Source organism: Phyllobates terribilis, unplaced genomic scaffold (genome assembly GCF_046119375.1).
Source record: "Phyllobates terribilis strain yellow unplaced genomic scaffold, ASM4611937v1 Scaffold_33__1_contigs__length_13283291, whole genome shotgun sequence".
Classification (NCBI taxonomy): domain Eukaryota; kingdom Metazoa; phylum Chordata; class Amphibia; order Anura; family Dendrobatidae; genus Phyllobates; species Phyllobates terribilis.
In genome coordinates this window covers 8,203,375-8,215,492 of record NW_027362793.1, presented here as the reverse complement: position 1 = coordinate 8,215,492, position 12,118 = coordinate 8,203,375, and the positions used below count along the sequence as shown (strand labels likewise).

The 12,118-nt window shown below is 41.8% G+C and overlaps 1 pseudogene; it reads left to right on the top strand.

The window, feature by feature from the left end:
• Positions 1-369: 369 nt before the first annotated feature.
• On the top strand, positions 370-1,277 carry LOC141180595 (olfactory receptor 1A1-like; annotated as a pseudogene).
• Positions 1,278-12,118: the final 10,841 nt, after the last annotated feature.

The window sequence follows — 12,118 nt, the reverse complement described above, 5'->3', positions numbered from 1 at the left end:
GTAACTAATAACAGAATTAATACTTTCTCATTTCTTCAATAGACCACTTTTTGAAAAAATAATAATACAAATTTTAAAATGTGACCAAAAAATTAAAGCAAATTTTTAAACGATAAGAAACCAGATGTTTTTGCATGATTGATCAAACAGGAATCAATATAATTAAAATATTATTAGTAGTATTTTTCAACTATCCTAAATAGAGAATATTTGCATTTTTCGTGATCAAATACAGAAAAATGTCATGGACTTTCTAATACAGGATATAAGAGAAAAAAATAGGATTAATCACCTGATCACCTCTGATGACCAGTGGATCAACACCAATATTTCTGATACTATTTTTTCAAGAATATTAATCTAACACAAATGAAGAACAAAACTTCTATTAAATATTTGTACCTTTTGCCTTCTTTTGGAGAATCAAGTAATAAACCATTTATTTCTATGTTATTCTTCATCATTTATTTGGTCGGAGTTCTCACCAATTCCTCCATTATCACAGTCATATGTCTGGAAGTTCAATTACATAAACCAATGTATCTCTTTATCTGTAATTTATCCATTGTAGACATATTTTATACATCGGTCACGGTTCCTAAATTACTGCACATGTTATTGTCCGGGAATCAAATTATTTCCTTCTCACAATGTTATACTCAGTTGTACTTCTTCTTAGCTGTGTCGACAGCGGAGGAAATTCTCCTCTCCATTATGGCTTATGACCGATATGTTGCTATCTGCCTCCCGTTACATTTAATCGTATCCTAAGTCGGAGAAATTGCACCTTGATAGCGATTTGGATTTGGGCAGGCGCATTTGTAAACTCAATAATTCTTGTAATCTCAATTTTATACATGTCCTCCTGTCACTCCAACGTCATCCCCCAGTTCTTCTGTGATGTTAAGTCTCTAACACTGACTAGTTGCACAACCATGGAAATGTTTTTTGTGGTATTAAGCATGGAAATTTTGATATTTGCTTTTATCCCATTCATAGGCACTTTTATTTCTTACTTTAAAATTTTCTCCATCATTTTCAGAATGAAATCAAAAGACAGTCGAAAAAAAGCCTTCTCCACCTGCTCATCCCATGTCACCGTCATCTCTATTTACTATGGGACAAGTTTAGCAGGGTATATGATTCCAGTTTACTCTGATATTCTGGATTCTTTCTTGAACTTAGTTTATGCCGCTGTAACCCCCACATTAAACCCGATCATATACAGCATGCAGAATTCCAATGTACAATCTGCATTGTTGAGGTTGGTGAGGTGATTAATGATGGGAATGTGCGTTTCAAATAGTAACTCAGACTACAATTTTAGAAAAATCCACATTTTTCCAAAATACAGATTCTTTGTAATTTTTCCCCCCGCAGATTCAAAAAAATAATTCTGGCCTGTGGCTGCTATTTTTCTGAACTGTAAAAGCCCATCAAAATGTTAGACAATCCTTATACTCACCTATATAGCCCCTCTACACCTTCTGTCTGGTCTTCACCACATCATCACGTAGCTTTTGCTCACGTTGAAATTCCCGGGCCTCTCATGCCGATTGATGAGGTCCTGTGGGGCGGATGAGGTCCTGGGAGGGTAATGCACAAGCACATGAAAGGCCACGGTGTCATGACATCACTGCGTGCACCTTGTCAATATGCAGGCATGCACAGAGCCCTCCTGGACAGAAGCTGCAGTGAGGACCAGACGTGTGATGGTAAGGAGTGGAGTAGCTGGATAGGTGAGAGGTGAGGTAATATATGGATTTTTGTTATTTTTTACATGTTATATTTATTATGCTCTGGGGTCTGGAGAGACCTCAGAGCATAATAAAGGACATTAAACTTGCAGAGAATTACATCTCCACTAGTGATGAGCAAGCATGCTCTCTTCTGCTCTGTACTCGCCCAAGCATCTCACTGCTCAAGATGCTTGACGAGTACTTCCGGGATGCTCGGGCGGGAGCTCGAGTCCCTGCCATGCATGTTTGGTGCTGTTTTAGCAGCGAACAAACATGCGAGATTGCCTGCCACTCACTGTAATGCTACAGCAATGTTAGTTGTGGCATTAGAGTGATTGGCTGGTCGCATAGCGTCATAGAGTATATATCAGACCTCGTGACCTTATGCTCATCATAGAATCATAGAATGGTAGAGTTGGAAGGGACCTCCTGGGTCAACTGGTCCAACCCCCTGCTCAAAGCAGGATTCACTAAATAATCTCAGACAGATGTCTGTCCAGACTCTGTATGAAGACGTCTATTGAAGGGGAACTCACCACCTCTCGTGGCAGCCTGTACCACTCATTGATCACCGTAACTGTCAAAAAATTTTTTCTAATATCTAATCTGTGTCTCCTCCCATTCTGTTTCATCACATTGCTTCTAGTCTTTCCTTACGCAAATGAGAATAAAGATGATCCTTCTACAATGTGACAGCCCTTGAGATATTTGTAGATAGCTATTAAGTCTCTTTTCAGTCTTCTTTTTTGCAAGCTAAACATTCCCAAATCCTGCAACCGTTCCTCATAAGACATGGTTTGCAGAACAGTCACCATTCTGCTCGCTCTTCTCTGAACTTGCTCCAGTTTGTCGATGTCTTTTTTAAAATGTGGTGCCCAGAACTGGACACAGTATTCCAGATGAGGTCTGACCAAAGAGGAGTAAAGTCCAATAATGACTTCACTTAATCTAGACTGTATGCTTCTGTTAATACATCCCGGAATTGTATTTGCCTTTTTTGGTGCTGCATCACACTGTTGACTCATGTTCAGTGTATGATCTATTAGTATACCTAAGTCTTTTTCACATGTACTGTTGCTTAGCTCTATTCCTCCCATTTTGTATATGATTTTTTCATTTTTATTGCCCAGATGTAGTACTTTGCATTTTTCCCTGTTAAAAACCATTCTGTTAGTTACTGCCCACTGCTCCAGTTTATTTAGGTCTTTTTGAATCCTCTCTCTCTCTTCTCTAGTATTAGCTATCCCTCCTGGCTTTGTTTCATCAGCAAATTTAATCAGTTTACCCTCAATTCCTTCATCTAAATCAATGATAAAGATGTTGAACAATACAGGTCCCAGGACAGAGCCCTGTGGTACCCCACTTGAGACATTCATCCAACTGGATGTGAAGCCATTTACGACCACTCTTTGACTCTGATCACTAAGCCAGTTATGAATCCATCTAACAGTTGCTTGTCCATTCCATACTTGGTCAATTTTTCAATAAGGAGGGTGTGAGATACTTTGTCAAATGCTTTTCTGACGTCAAGATATACTATATCTACAGCATTTCGGTTATCCACCCAGTTAGTGATTCTGTCATAGAAGGAAATTAAGTTAGTCTGACATGACTTGTTATTTACAAATCCATGCTGACTATGGTTAATCACTTCAATCTTATACAGGTACTTACATACATGTTGTTTAATAATTTGTTCAAAGATCTTTCCTGGTATAGAAGTCAGACTCACCGGCCTATAGTTCCCTGGGTCCACCTTCTTCCCCTTTTTGAAGATAGGAACAACATTTGCTCTTCTCCAGTCTTCTGGGACTTCTCCTGTTCTCCAAGAATTTTCAAAGATTATGGAGAGTGGTTCTAAAATTTCTTCTACGATCTCCTTCAGTACTTTGGGGTGTAATTCATCTGGACATGGAGACTTGAACTCATTTATGTTAGCTAAATATTCCCTCACAATCTTTCTGTTTACAGATAACCTGGATTCTTCTATTCCTTTAATAAGACAGTGAAGATCAGTTGTTGTTACATTTTCGTTCTGAGAGAAAACAGATGCAAAATAGGAATTAAAAAGTTCGGCCTTCTCAACATCGTTTCTTACCATTTCACCATTTTCATCCTGTAAAAATCCTATAACATCTTTGACTTTTCTTTTACTTTTGACATACCCCCAAAATCATTTTTTATTGCTTTTGACATCTCTTGCAAGCCTTAATTCATTGTCAGCTTTAGCTAACCTGATACATGCCCTACAGGATCTCCAGACTGCATTTTAATCCACTTAAAATATGCCTCCCTCTTTCCATTTGATAAACATTTCTTTCTTTCTTTTTAGCATGTGTTTAAGTTCTGTGTTCATTAGTGTTGAGCGAGCACTAAAATGCTCGGGTGCTCGAAGCTCGGGCCGAGCTCACCGTGATACTCGGGTGCTCGACCTGAGCAATGAGCCCAATGTTAGTATATGGGAGACACGAGCATTTTTGCGGCGGCTCCCCCGGCAGTCTGTAGAAAGCCTAAAAAGTGCCCAAAACGATAGTGACAGTGTTCAAATGATATGGGGACAGCATGGGGATCGCCCCAGGAAGCATTTCTGATACCCAGGTCACTGCTGTCAACAACGTGTTAATAGGTATTAAGCCATTTATAGGGGCTCACAATAAAACGTTCAAAAACTAAACTGAAACGGTTTTCCTGTGAAATATGTTAAGGAACTTCCTTTCCAGGGTAAAGACTTGTGTATAAGGTAAAATAAATAACCAAAAGCAAAAATACTCCTCCACACCTTGGGCTATATTCACAAGTAGCATTTTTTATACGTTTTTGCACTTTTGTATTCCTTTCAACCGTGACAAATGCATTTACCTGGAAATGTCATTTTAACATTTTACAATCTTATATGGCCATGTGCTGTGTGACACATGCATACAGTGCTGAAAAGACATGGGGACAGCATGGGGAAGACCCCTGGAAGCATCTCTGACACCCAGGTCACTGCCTAAAATTGTGCCCATCAGAAGTGATCTGTTAAGGGACGGTTGCAAACAACTTTATTATAATGGAACGCAACCGAACCCGGGGTCCGCAATGCAGCGTGGTGGACTGCTGCTGAACACCTTCCGGGTGAGAAGGCAAGCAACCAACTTAAATGATAACCCTTCCGTGTTACTGCACATGATAATGGGTATAGAGGTTCGCTCTATCTCCGTTAACTGCACGGGAGATGGGCAACCAGGGAAGTAGCTACTTAAATGATAACCCTTCCGTGTTACTGCACACGGGTACGGGTATAGTGGTACGCTCTATCTCCGTTAACTGCATGGGAGATGTGCGACCGGGGAAGTAGCTGTAGCCCTGTCTATGGCACAGGCGCTACGCAGTAGGTGCTTGCATGCGGGTGTGATCCCCGCCGGGTATACATGCTCTCAGCTGGCGTGCTACTGGACTGAGGAGGCTCACTCCACGTGGCCCACAGGCGGTACTGGGAATACGGTGTCTGCAGACGGCTCGGGGTTTATGGAGACCCCTTGTCAGAGCCGGATTGTCAGTCTAAGCTACCTGCCTCCCTCCATCTAAGGCTGCCTATCCCCAGCTAAACCTGCCTAAGTAAAGCTACGGCTCACGGTGAGCTCAAACGCCAAGCGTGCACACCACACCACCACTGCTCGAAGATCAGAGCGCGCCGCCATGTTTGTGGGCGGGCCTTTTAAAGACTAAGCCCTGCCCACCGTCGCACTATTGGTGACGCCACCCGTGAACCAATCAGGCGGTGCCAGGTCACCGGATCAGGTGGATGCCAAACCACCAATCACGGTCGGCCATGTCACGGGCATGATCAGTGCGGCGAGTCTCGGACTTAGGCTGCAGTAATCTAGTCTCCCTCCGCAACCTGTGCTTCATGTTACTAGGCACAAAGACATGAGATACCACTTGTACATCTCGTGAATTGGCTAGGCATTGGGACCGATGGAAATGCTGTGCAATATCAGCCCCGGCTGGACCTGAATGGGTGACCGCAGAATCCACTGATGATTCTGAACCCAATTCAGATCCAGCAACCGCCCGGCGCCTAACATGATCCTTGCCGCATCAGAACATGTGCAGACTTGCAACTATCCCAGTGCAAGTCCTTGTCCCAGGGCAGTGTTCAATTGTACCTCCCCCATTTCTTGCAATGCACGCACAAGTATGCAGCCTGCCACCCACCCCCAGGCTGCAATACCATACTGCTAGCTTGCTTGCACTTGAAATTGGGCCTTTTAGGCATGTGGAGGCAGACGCCGGCCAACATGTCATGGCTGCATCGGCGGCCTGTTATCCATATTCAGTCCCCAGCTGCCCGGCGGCCGGGTGTCCACACACGGTCCCTGGGGGCGGTCGGGTGTCCACAAATGGTCCCCAGCCACCCCTATTTCTCCTGTCACCTTCCCCTACACTTTTCTTAGCCTGGCCTGCTTTAGGGCAACATTGGACGAGCCCACCAGAGAACCAGACTCCTCCGGTGGGCCCTTGCTTCTAATTCAGAGGAGTTGAGAGTGCCTAAGTGAGGAGCATGATGATGATGATAGAAGTTAGCATCTGCTTTGTTTTCTTGGAATGCAAGCGCATGTATGTAGTAGCGGCTAGGCCTGAGGTGGTCAGATTTTGGTGTATATCCTGCCTCCTCCGAGGATTGCTGGATGTTTTCCTGCTACTATCCCAGTTCTATGACTCCCATTAAAACAAAGCTTCAGGTGATGAATGATGGATGAGGTGGTGGCAAAGGAGAAAGAGCAGGAGGAACAGGGACCATTCACATCAATATCAGGCCAGTCAACCACACATGTCTTGTAGGATATGTTGCTGTACCAAAAGGAGAGGTTCGGCAACACAGTTATAGGGCATACAGTGAGTGCAATGCCTACCAAAAATTTCTAGGCACTCCAATGCCCCTTGGAAGTGACATGGAGGTCAGAGGGCCTTAACTATACTGTTTTTTCCATTTATAGCAACTGGACCTCCTGTACACTGTTGACCTAAGCAGTGAATGGAAGGCTTTCCAAAAATTATGAGGAACTGCAATGCCCTTTGAAATAGATGTGGATTACATCATACTAAAAACCTTCTACCATTATTGGGGAGTGGGTCTCCCTTAGTGTTCGCCTATGCATTGAAAAGCAAAAGCTGACTAAAATTAGGAGGAAATGAAATGCCCGTTGGTAGAGTCGTGGAGCTTAGAGTTAATTAAAAACAACATTTCAATGCCCCTTGGAAGAGCTGTGGAGTTCAGAGTGGTTTAGCAAGACACTTTTAATGCCCCTTGTAAGAGACGTCGAGGTCGCAGTAGCTTATCAAGATGATTTTAATGCCCCTTGGAAGAGATGTGGAGGTCTCAGTAGCATAACAAGATGGTTTTAATGCCCCTTGGAAAAGTGGTGGAGGTCACAGTAGCTTAACAAGACAGTTTTAATGCCCCTTAGGCAAAAGCTTTGTCTGATATTGTCAATCTGCTTGAAGAATGAGGCAAAGGCTGAGATGAGAGGAGAGGGAGGAAGTGCTTTGGGGATAGAGGAGAGAATTGAAGGTGTTGAATAGCTTTTAAGGGTTGTGAGACAGGAAGGATATGAGAGATGAGAAGTATTTTTGTTTTGCTGCAGTGAGTGTGGACTTGAAAGTAGTGAGGGACTGTTTGTATGCGATGAAGTGCTCATTGGAGTGGGATCTTTTCTATCTCCGCTCAGCAGCCCTGGAGGCCTGTCGCAGTTCTTTAATTAGGCTGGTGTGCCAGAGTTGCCTGTTGATTGTGCAAACTTTGGTATATGTGAGGGGGTGACCGAATTGAGAGCTGCAGCTATTGGGGTTTTGTATATAGCGGCAGCAACATCTTCATCATGTAAGGAACTAATGTCTGTAAGAAGGAGAAGGGATTCAGAGAGTGAGTGTACATCAAGGTGTTTAAGATTTCTGCAATGGTGTGCAAGTTTGTTGAGTGGGGATTGTGGCCCTGTAGAGGAAAAGGTACAGAATGTAATTAGTTGTGGTCAGAAAGAGGGAGAGGTGAGTTAGAGAGGTTAGATTGGGAACAGAGGAGGGTTAAGATGAGGTCTAGCGTGTGGCCAACTTTGTGAGTGGCTGCGGAAGACCATTGACCATGGCCAAAGGAGGCCATGAGGGATAGAAACTTATAGGTGTCAATGGGGATGTTGAAGTCGCCCATGATGATAGTGGGGATGTCAGTGGAAAGGAAATGAAGCAGCCAGGAGGTAAAGTGGTCAAAGAAGGTGGTGGCTGCCAGTTCCATCAAGTTTTTTGTCGCTAGTATTTCTATCAAGATTTTTGTAATTAGTATTTCCATCATGTTCTGCCAAGTTTTTTGCTGTTTTGATCGGAAAAATAACTAAGCACACAGGGCCGGCTGCAGGTTTTTGCGGGCCCTGGGCGAAAGAGTCTCAGTGGACCACTTTAACACATGCAACGATTCATGATGCACAGATACCGCAGAGAAATATATATATAGTACAAGGCCAAAGATTTCACTTCTTACATTACATGAGTGATATCTATTGTAAATTCTACATTAGCTCAGAAACCGGCGAATCGCTCCACACAGTATACTGGCCCCCATATAATGCTCCATACAGGATACTAGCCCCCATATAAAGCTTCATGCAGAATACTGGCCCAAATATAACGCTCCATGCAGGCTGTGCCCTCACATAATGCTCCATGCAGGCTGTTCCCTCCACATAATGACTCATGCAGGCTGTTCCCCACACATAATGCCCCACACAGGCTGTTTCCCCCACATAATGCCCCATGCAGACTGTTCCCCCCATATAATGCCTCATGTAGGATGTCACCCCCCTATAATGCCCCATGCAGGATGTCACACCCCTCCCTTATAGTGCCCATGCAGGATATCACAACTTCCCCTCCATTATAATGCCCCATGCAGGATGTCACATCCCCTTCCTTATAATGCCCCATGTAGGATGTCACACACCCCCTCCCTTATAATTCCCCATGCAGGATCTCACCCCCCTCGCTTATAATGCCCCATGCTGGATGCCACACCCCCCACCCCATCATATAATGCCCCATGCCTCCATACAATAAAAAAAAAATCAAATACTCACCTCATTTCTCATCTGCTGCCACTGCTCCGGACTTCTCACGCGCACCTGTGTCTTCCCGCTCTGTGCTATGACGGCTTAGGAGAGGGCATGGTGGAAAGATGTCACTGTGCCCACTGACCTGAGACGTCATTGTGCAACAGCCGTGGAAGAGACAGGACCTGCTACGGAGGCACGGGTAGAGGTAAGTATTGCACCGGGTGCAGGGGGCCCATGAGGAAGTGGGGGAAATGGGCGCTGGCACCGCTCTCCTCCACTCATGGGTCCCATAGCGCAGCGGTGTGCCCGATGGCGAGTGGGCCCCCCGCTTGCTCAGGGCCCATGCACTTGCTTGGGTGCACCGGGTGCTGACGCCAGCCATGTAAGCACACAACACTATTTTTCAGCCTCAGTTTTAGAGAATCTTTTATGGAGACTCTGAATTGTACTCAGATGTAGATGTGATCATAGCACTCTGAATATTTTCATCTAATCTTAGACTTTCTGTGGCCTCCAAGACTAAAAGCAAGTCATTAAAATGAAATGAAAGGGAATCTGTCATCAGAAAATAATCTATTATTTAAATCAATTGTATTCTTTAAATATTGATATTCTCCCCCAAAATATTTTTTTAATTAAATAGTCATCATCTGAGTTGTACATGAGAACTAAGTCTAAGAGGTAACGTAAAAAATATATTTATTAAGATCTAAACATAGATTTTAATTAATTATTATTTCAGGACACAGGAGACATGAATTCTGTGACATAATCATTGCATATTGTTCCTCATGGTTAATTAATTATAAATCTGTGATGATTAGGCCATAATTGTCCCAGCACAATATAAATCACCTGCACAGATCTCTCTCCCTCCAGCAAAGAATTTTACATCCGGACGAGTCCTGTGTTTCTATACTGGTATGTAAGCAAAAAAGTGGAGTTTTTATTGTAATTTATTTCATGAACTATTATACTAAAGGGGTCAGCTAAAAAAAAATCTAAAAGTGAAATTACTTGCATTAAATGTGGGAATTTAGTAAATGTTAATGCAGAATATATCATCAGATCTGCCTGTTCTAGACATTTCCTATAATTGAATGTTGATTATTGTTATAACTATTTTTTATATTTTTTTTTGTGGCATTTTTGAAAATTATATCTTAACAATAAAGCAAAAAAATGAATATCTGAGGTCAACAGCAATGTCTTCTTGGGATATTATCACAATTATAAAAATGTAAGTAAATTAAATGTACGTCTAAATGAGAACCTAAAGTGTGCAAATAATGGAAACATGCTTGAAAAGTATTAATACAGAAAAACATATTTCTATATTTAAATGAGCTTTAGATTTTATTTTACCATTTTTCTACACGGTGTATAGCATGAGCTGAAAGCAATAAAGGAGCCACACAGTGTGTGGGAGAATGAATATCAGAACATAAGGCTGTAGAAAATTCCAAAAACTAAAAGATTTAATTTTGCATTTTTATTATTCTTACGTTTTTAATTTAATTTTTTTTTTCAATTCTTTAATTTTAGTTTTTTATTTATTTATTTTTTATTATTGGTATAGGCTTGATAAGTCCAAATTATACAATATTATGGAACATTTAAAGGCAGGAGTGGAAAAAGTGTTAATAGTTTATGTTTATCAATTAACAAAATATAAAGTGAATGAACAAACGAGAAATCTAAATCCCTTAAATATTTGGTGTGAACCCCCTCTGCCTTCAAAGCAGCATCAGTTCTTGTAGGTAAACTTTCACAAAGTCAGGAAATTTGTAGGATTATATTCAGATTTATGACTAACCAACTATACCAGACAGGTGATAGTGATCATTAATTTCATATTTAGGTTGAAACATAGACAGAGGCCGCTATGCAAGAGACTTAAAACCGAGTGAGGAACAGACAAACTCTGCTGCAATGGTGAGATTGTGTAAGACAGTTTAATGTCACAGGTCATCATAGCAAGATGGAGCACAGCAACAAGACACAAGGTAGTTATACTGCATTAGTAAGATCTCTTCCATGCAAAGATTTTAAAGCAGACTGGAGTTTCAGGATGTGCTATTCAAGCTCTTTTTTAAAAAGCAACAGGAAATGGAAAACATTGGGACTGTAGACACAGAGGTCGGCCAAAGAAACTTAGTGCAGATGATGAAAGACACATCATGTTACTTCTCTTCTATATCAGAAGATGTCCAGCAGTGTCATCAGCTCAGACCTGGCAATGACCAAAGGGACCCAGCTACAACCATCTAATGTCCGGAGAAATCTGGCCAGAGTTCATATTCATGGAAGAATTTCATCCAACATCCATTCCTTCGACATGGAAAAAAAGCGAAGCGACTCAACTATGCACAAAACATAGGAATAGGGGTGCAGAAAATTATGAGCAGATGCTTTGCACTGATGAGTCAAAATATGAAATGATTGATTGTAACAGAAGCAGATTGTTGCTGAAGGCCTGAATAGAGGCACAATAATGAGGGTCTGCAGGGACAGTGAAGCATGGTGGAGGGTCCTGCAAGTCTGGGGGTGCATTTTAGCATATCGAGTTGGGGATTTGGTAAGTCAAAATGATGTCCTCAATGCTGAGAAATACAGGAAAATACTTATTTATCATGTAATACCATCAGGGAGTCATCTGATTGGCCGCTAATTTATTCTTCAGTTGGACAACAACCTCAAACATCGAGCCAATGTCATTAAGAAAAAAGAGTCCTGGAAATGATGATCCGGCCCCACAGAGCCCTGGTCTCATATTGTCCAGTCTTTTCAGGGATCACATGAAAAGACAGAAGGATCTGAACAAGTGACAACCACAGAAGATCATCGATTAGTTATCCAAGCTGTTTGGGACAACCTCCTCACCAAATTCTTTCAAAAACTGTGTGCAAGTGTCCCTGGAAAAATCAATGCTTTGATGCTGTTTAGAGGAAAATGTGTGTCCACCAAATACTGATATGATTTAAATGTCTCTTTTGTTCATTTACTTTTGCATCTTTATTTGAAAGCTTTCTTACCTTGCAACACTTTTTTCACATCTGCGCAAAACTTTTTCACGGTACTGTATATTTTATTTTTACCAAACAGCACACAAACTGTATAAATTGTGCTGCTATTACATTTCTATTTATATAATATTGTTATTTTGATCACGAGATTTATTGTATATTTTAGACAAAAAATATAGTCGGTCCTGAGGACAAGCCATCAACATCAAATCTATAGGGTCTGATTCAATTCTAAAAACTGTATTGATTCACCCATCAATTACAAACA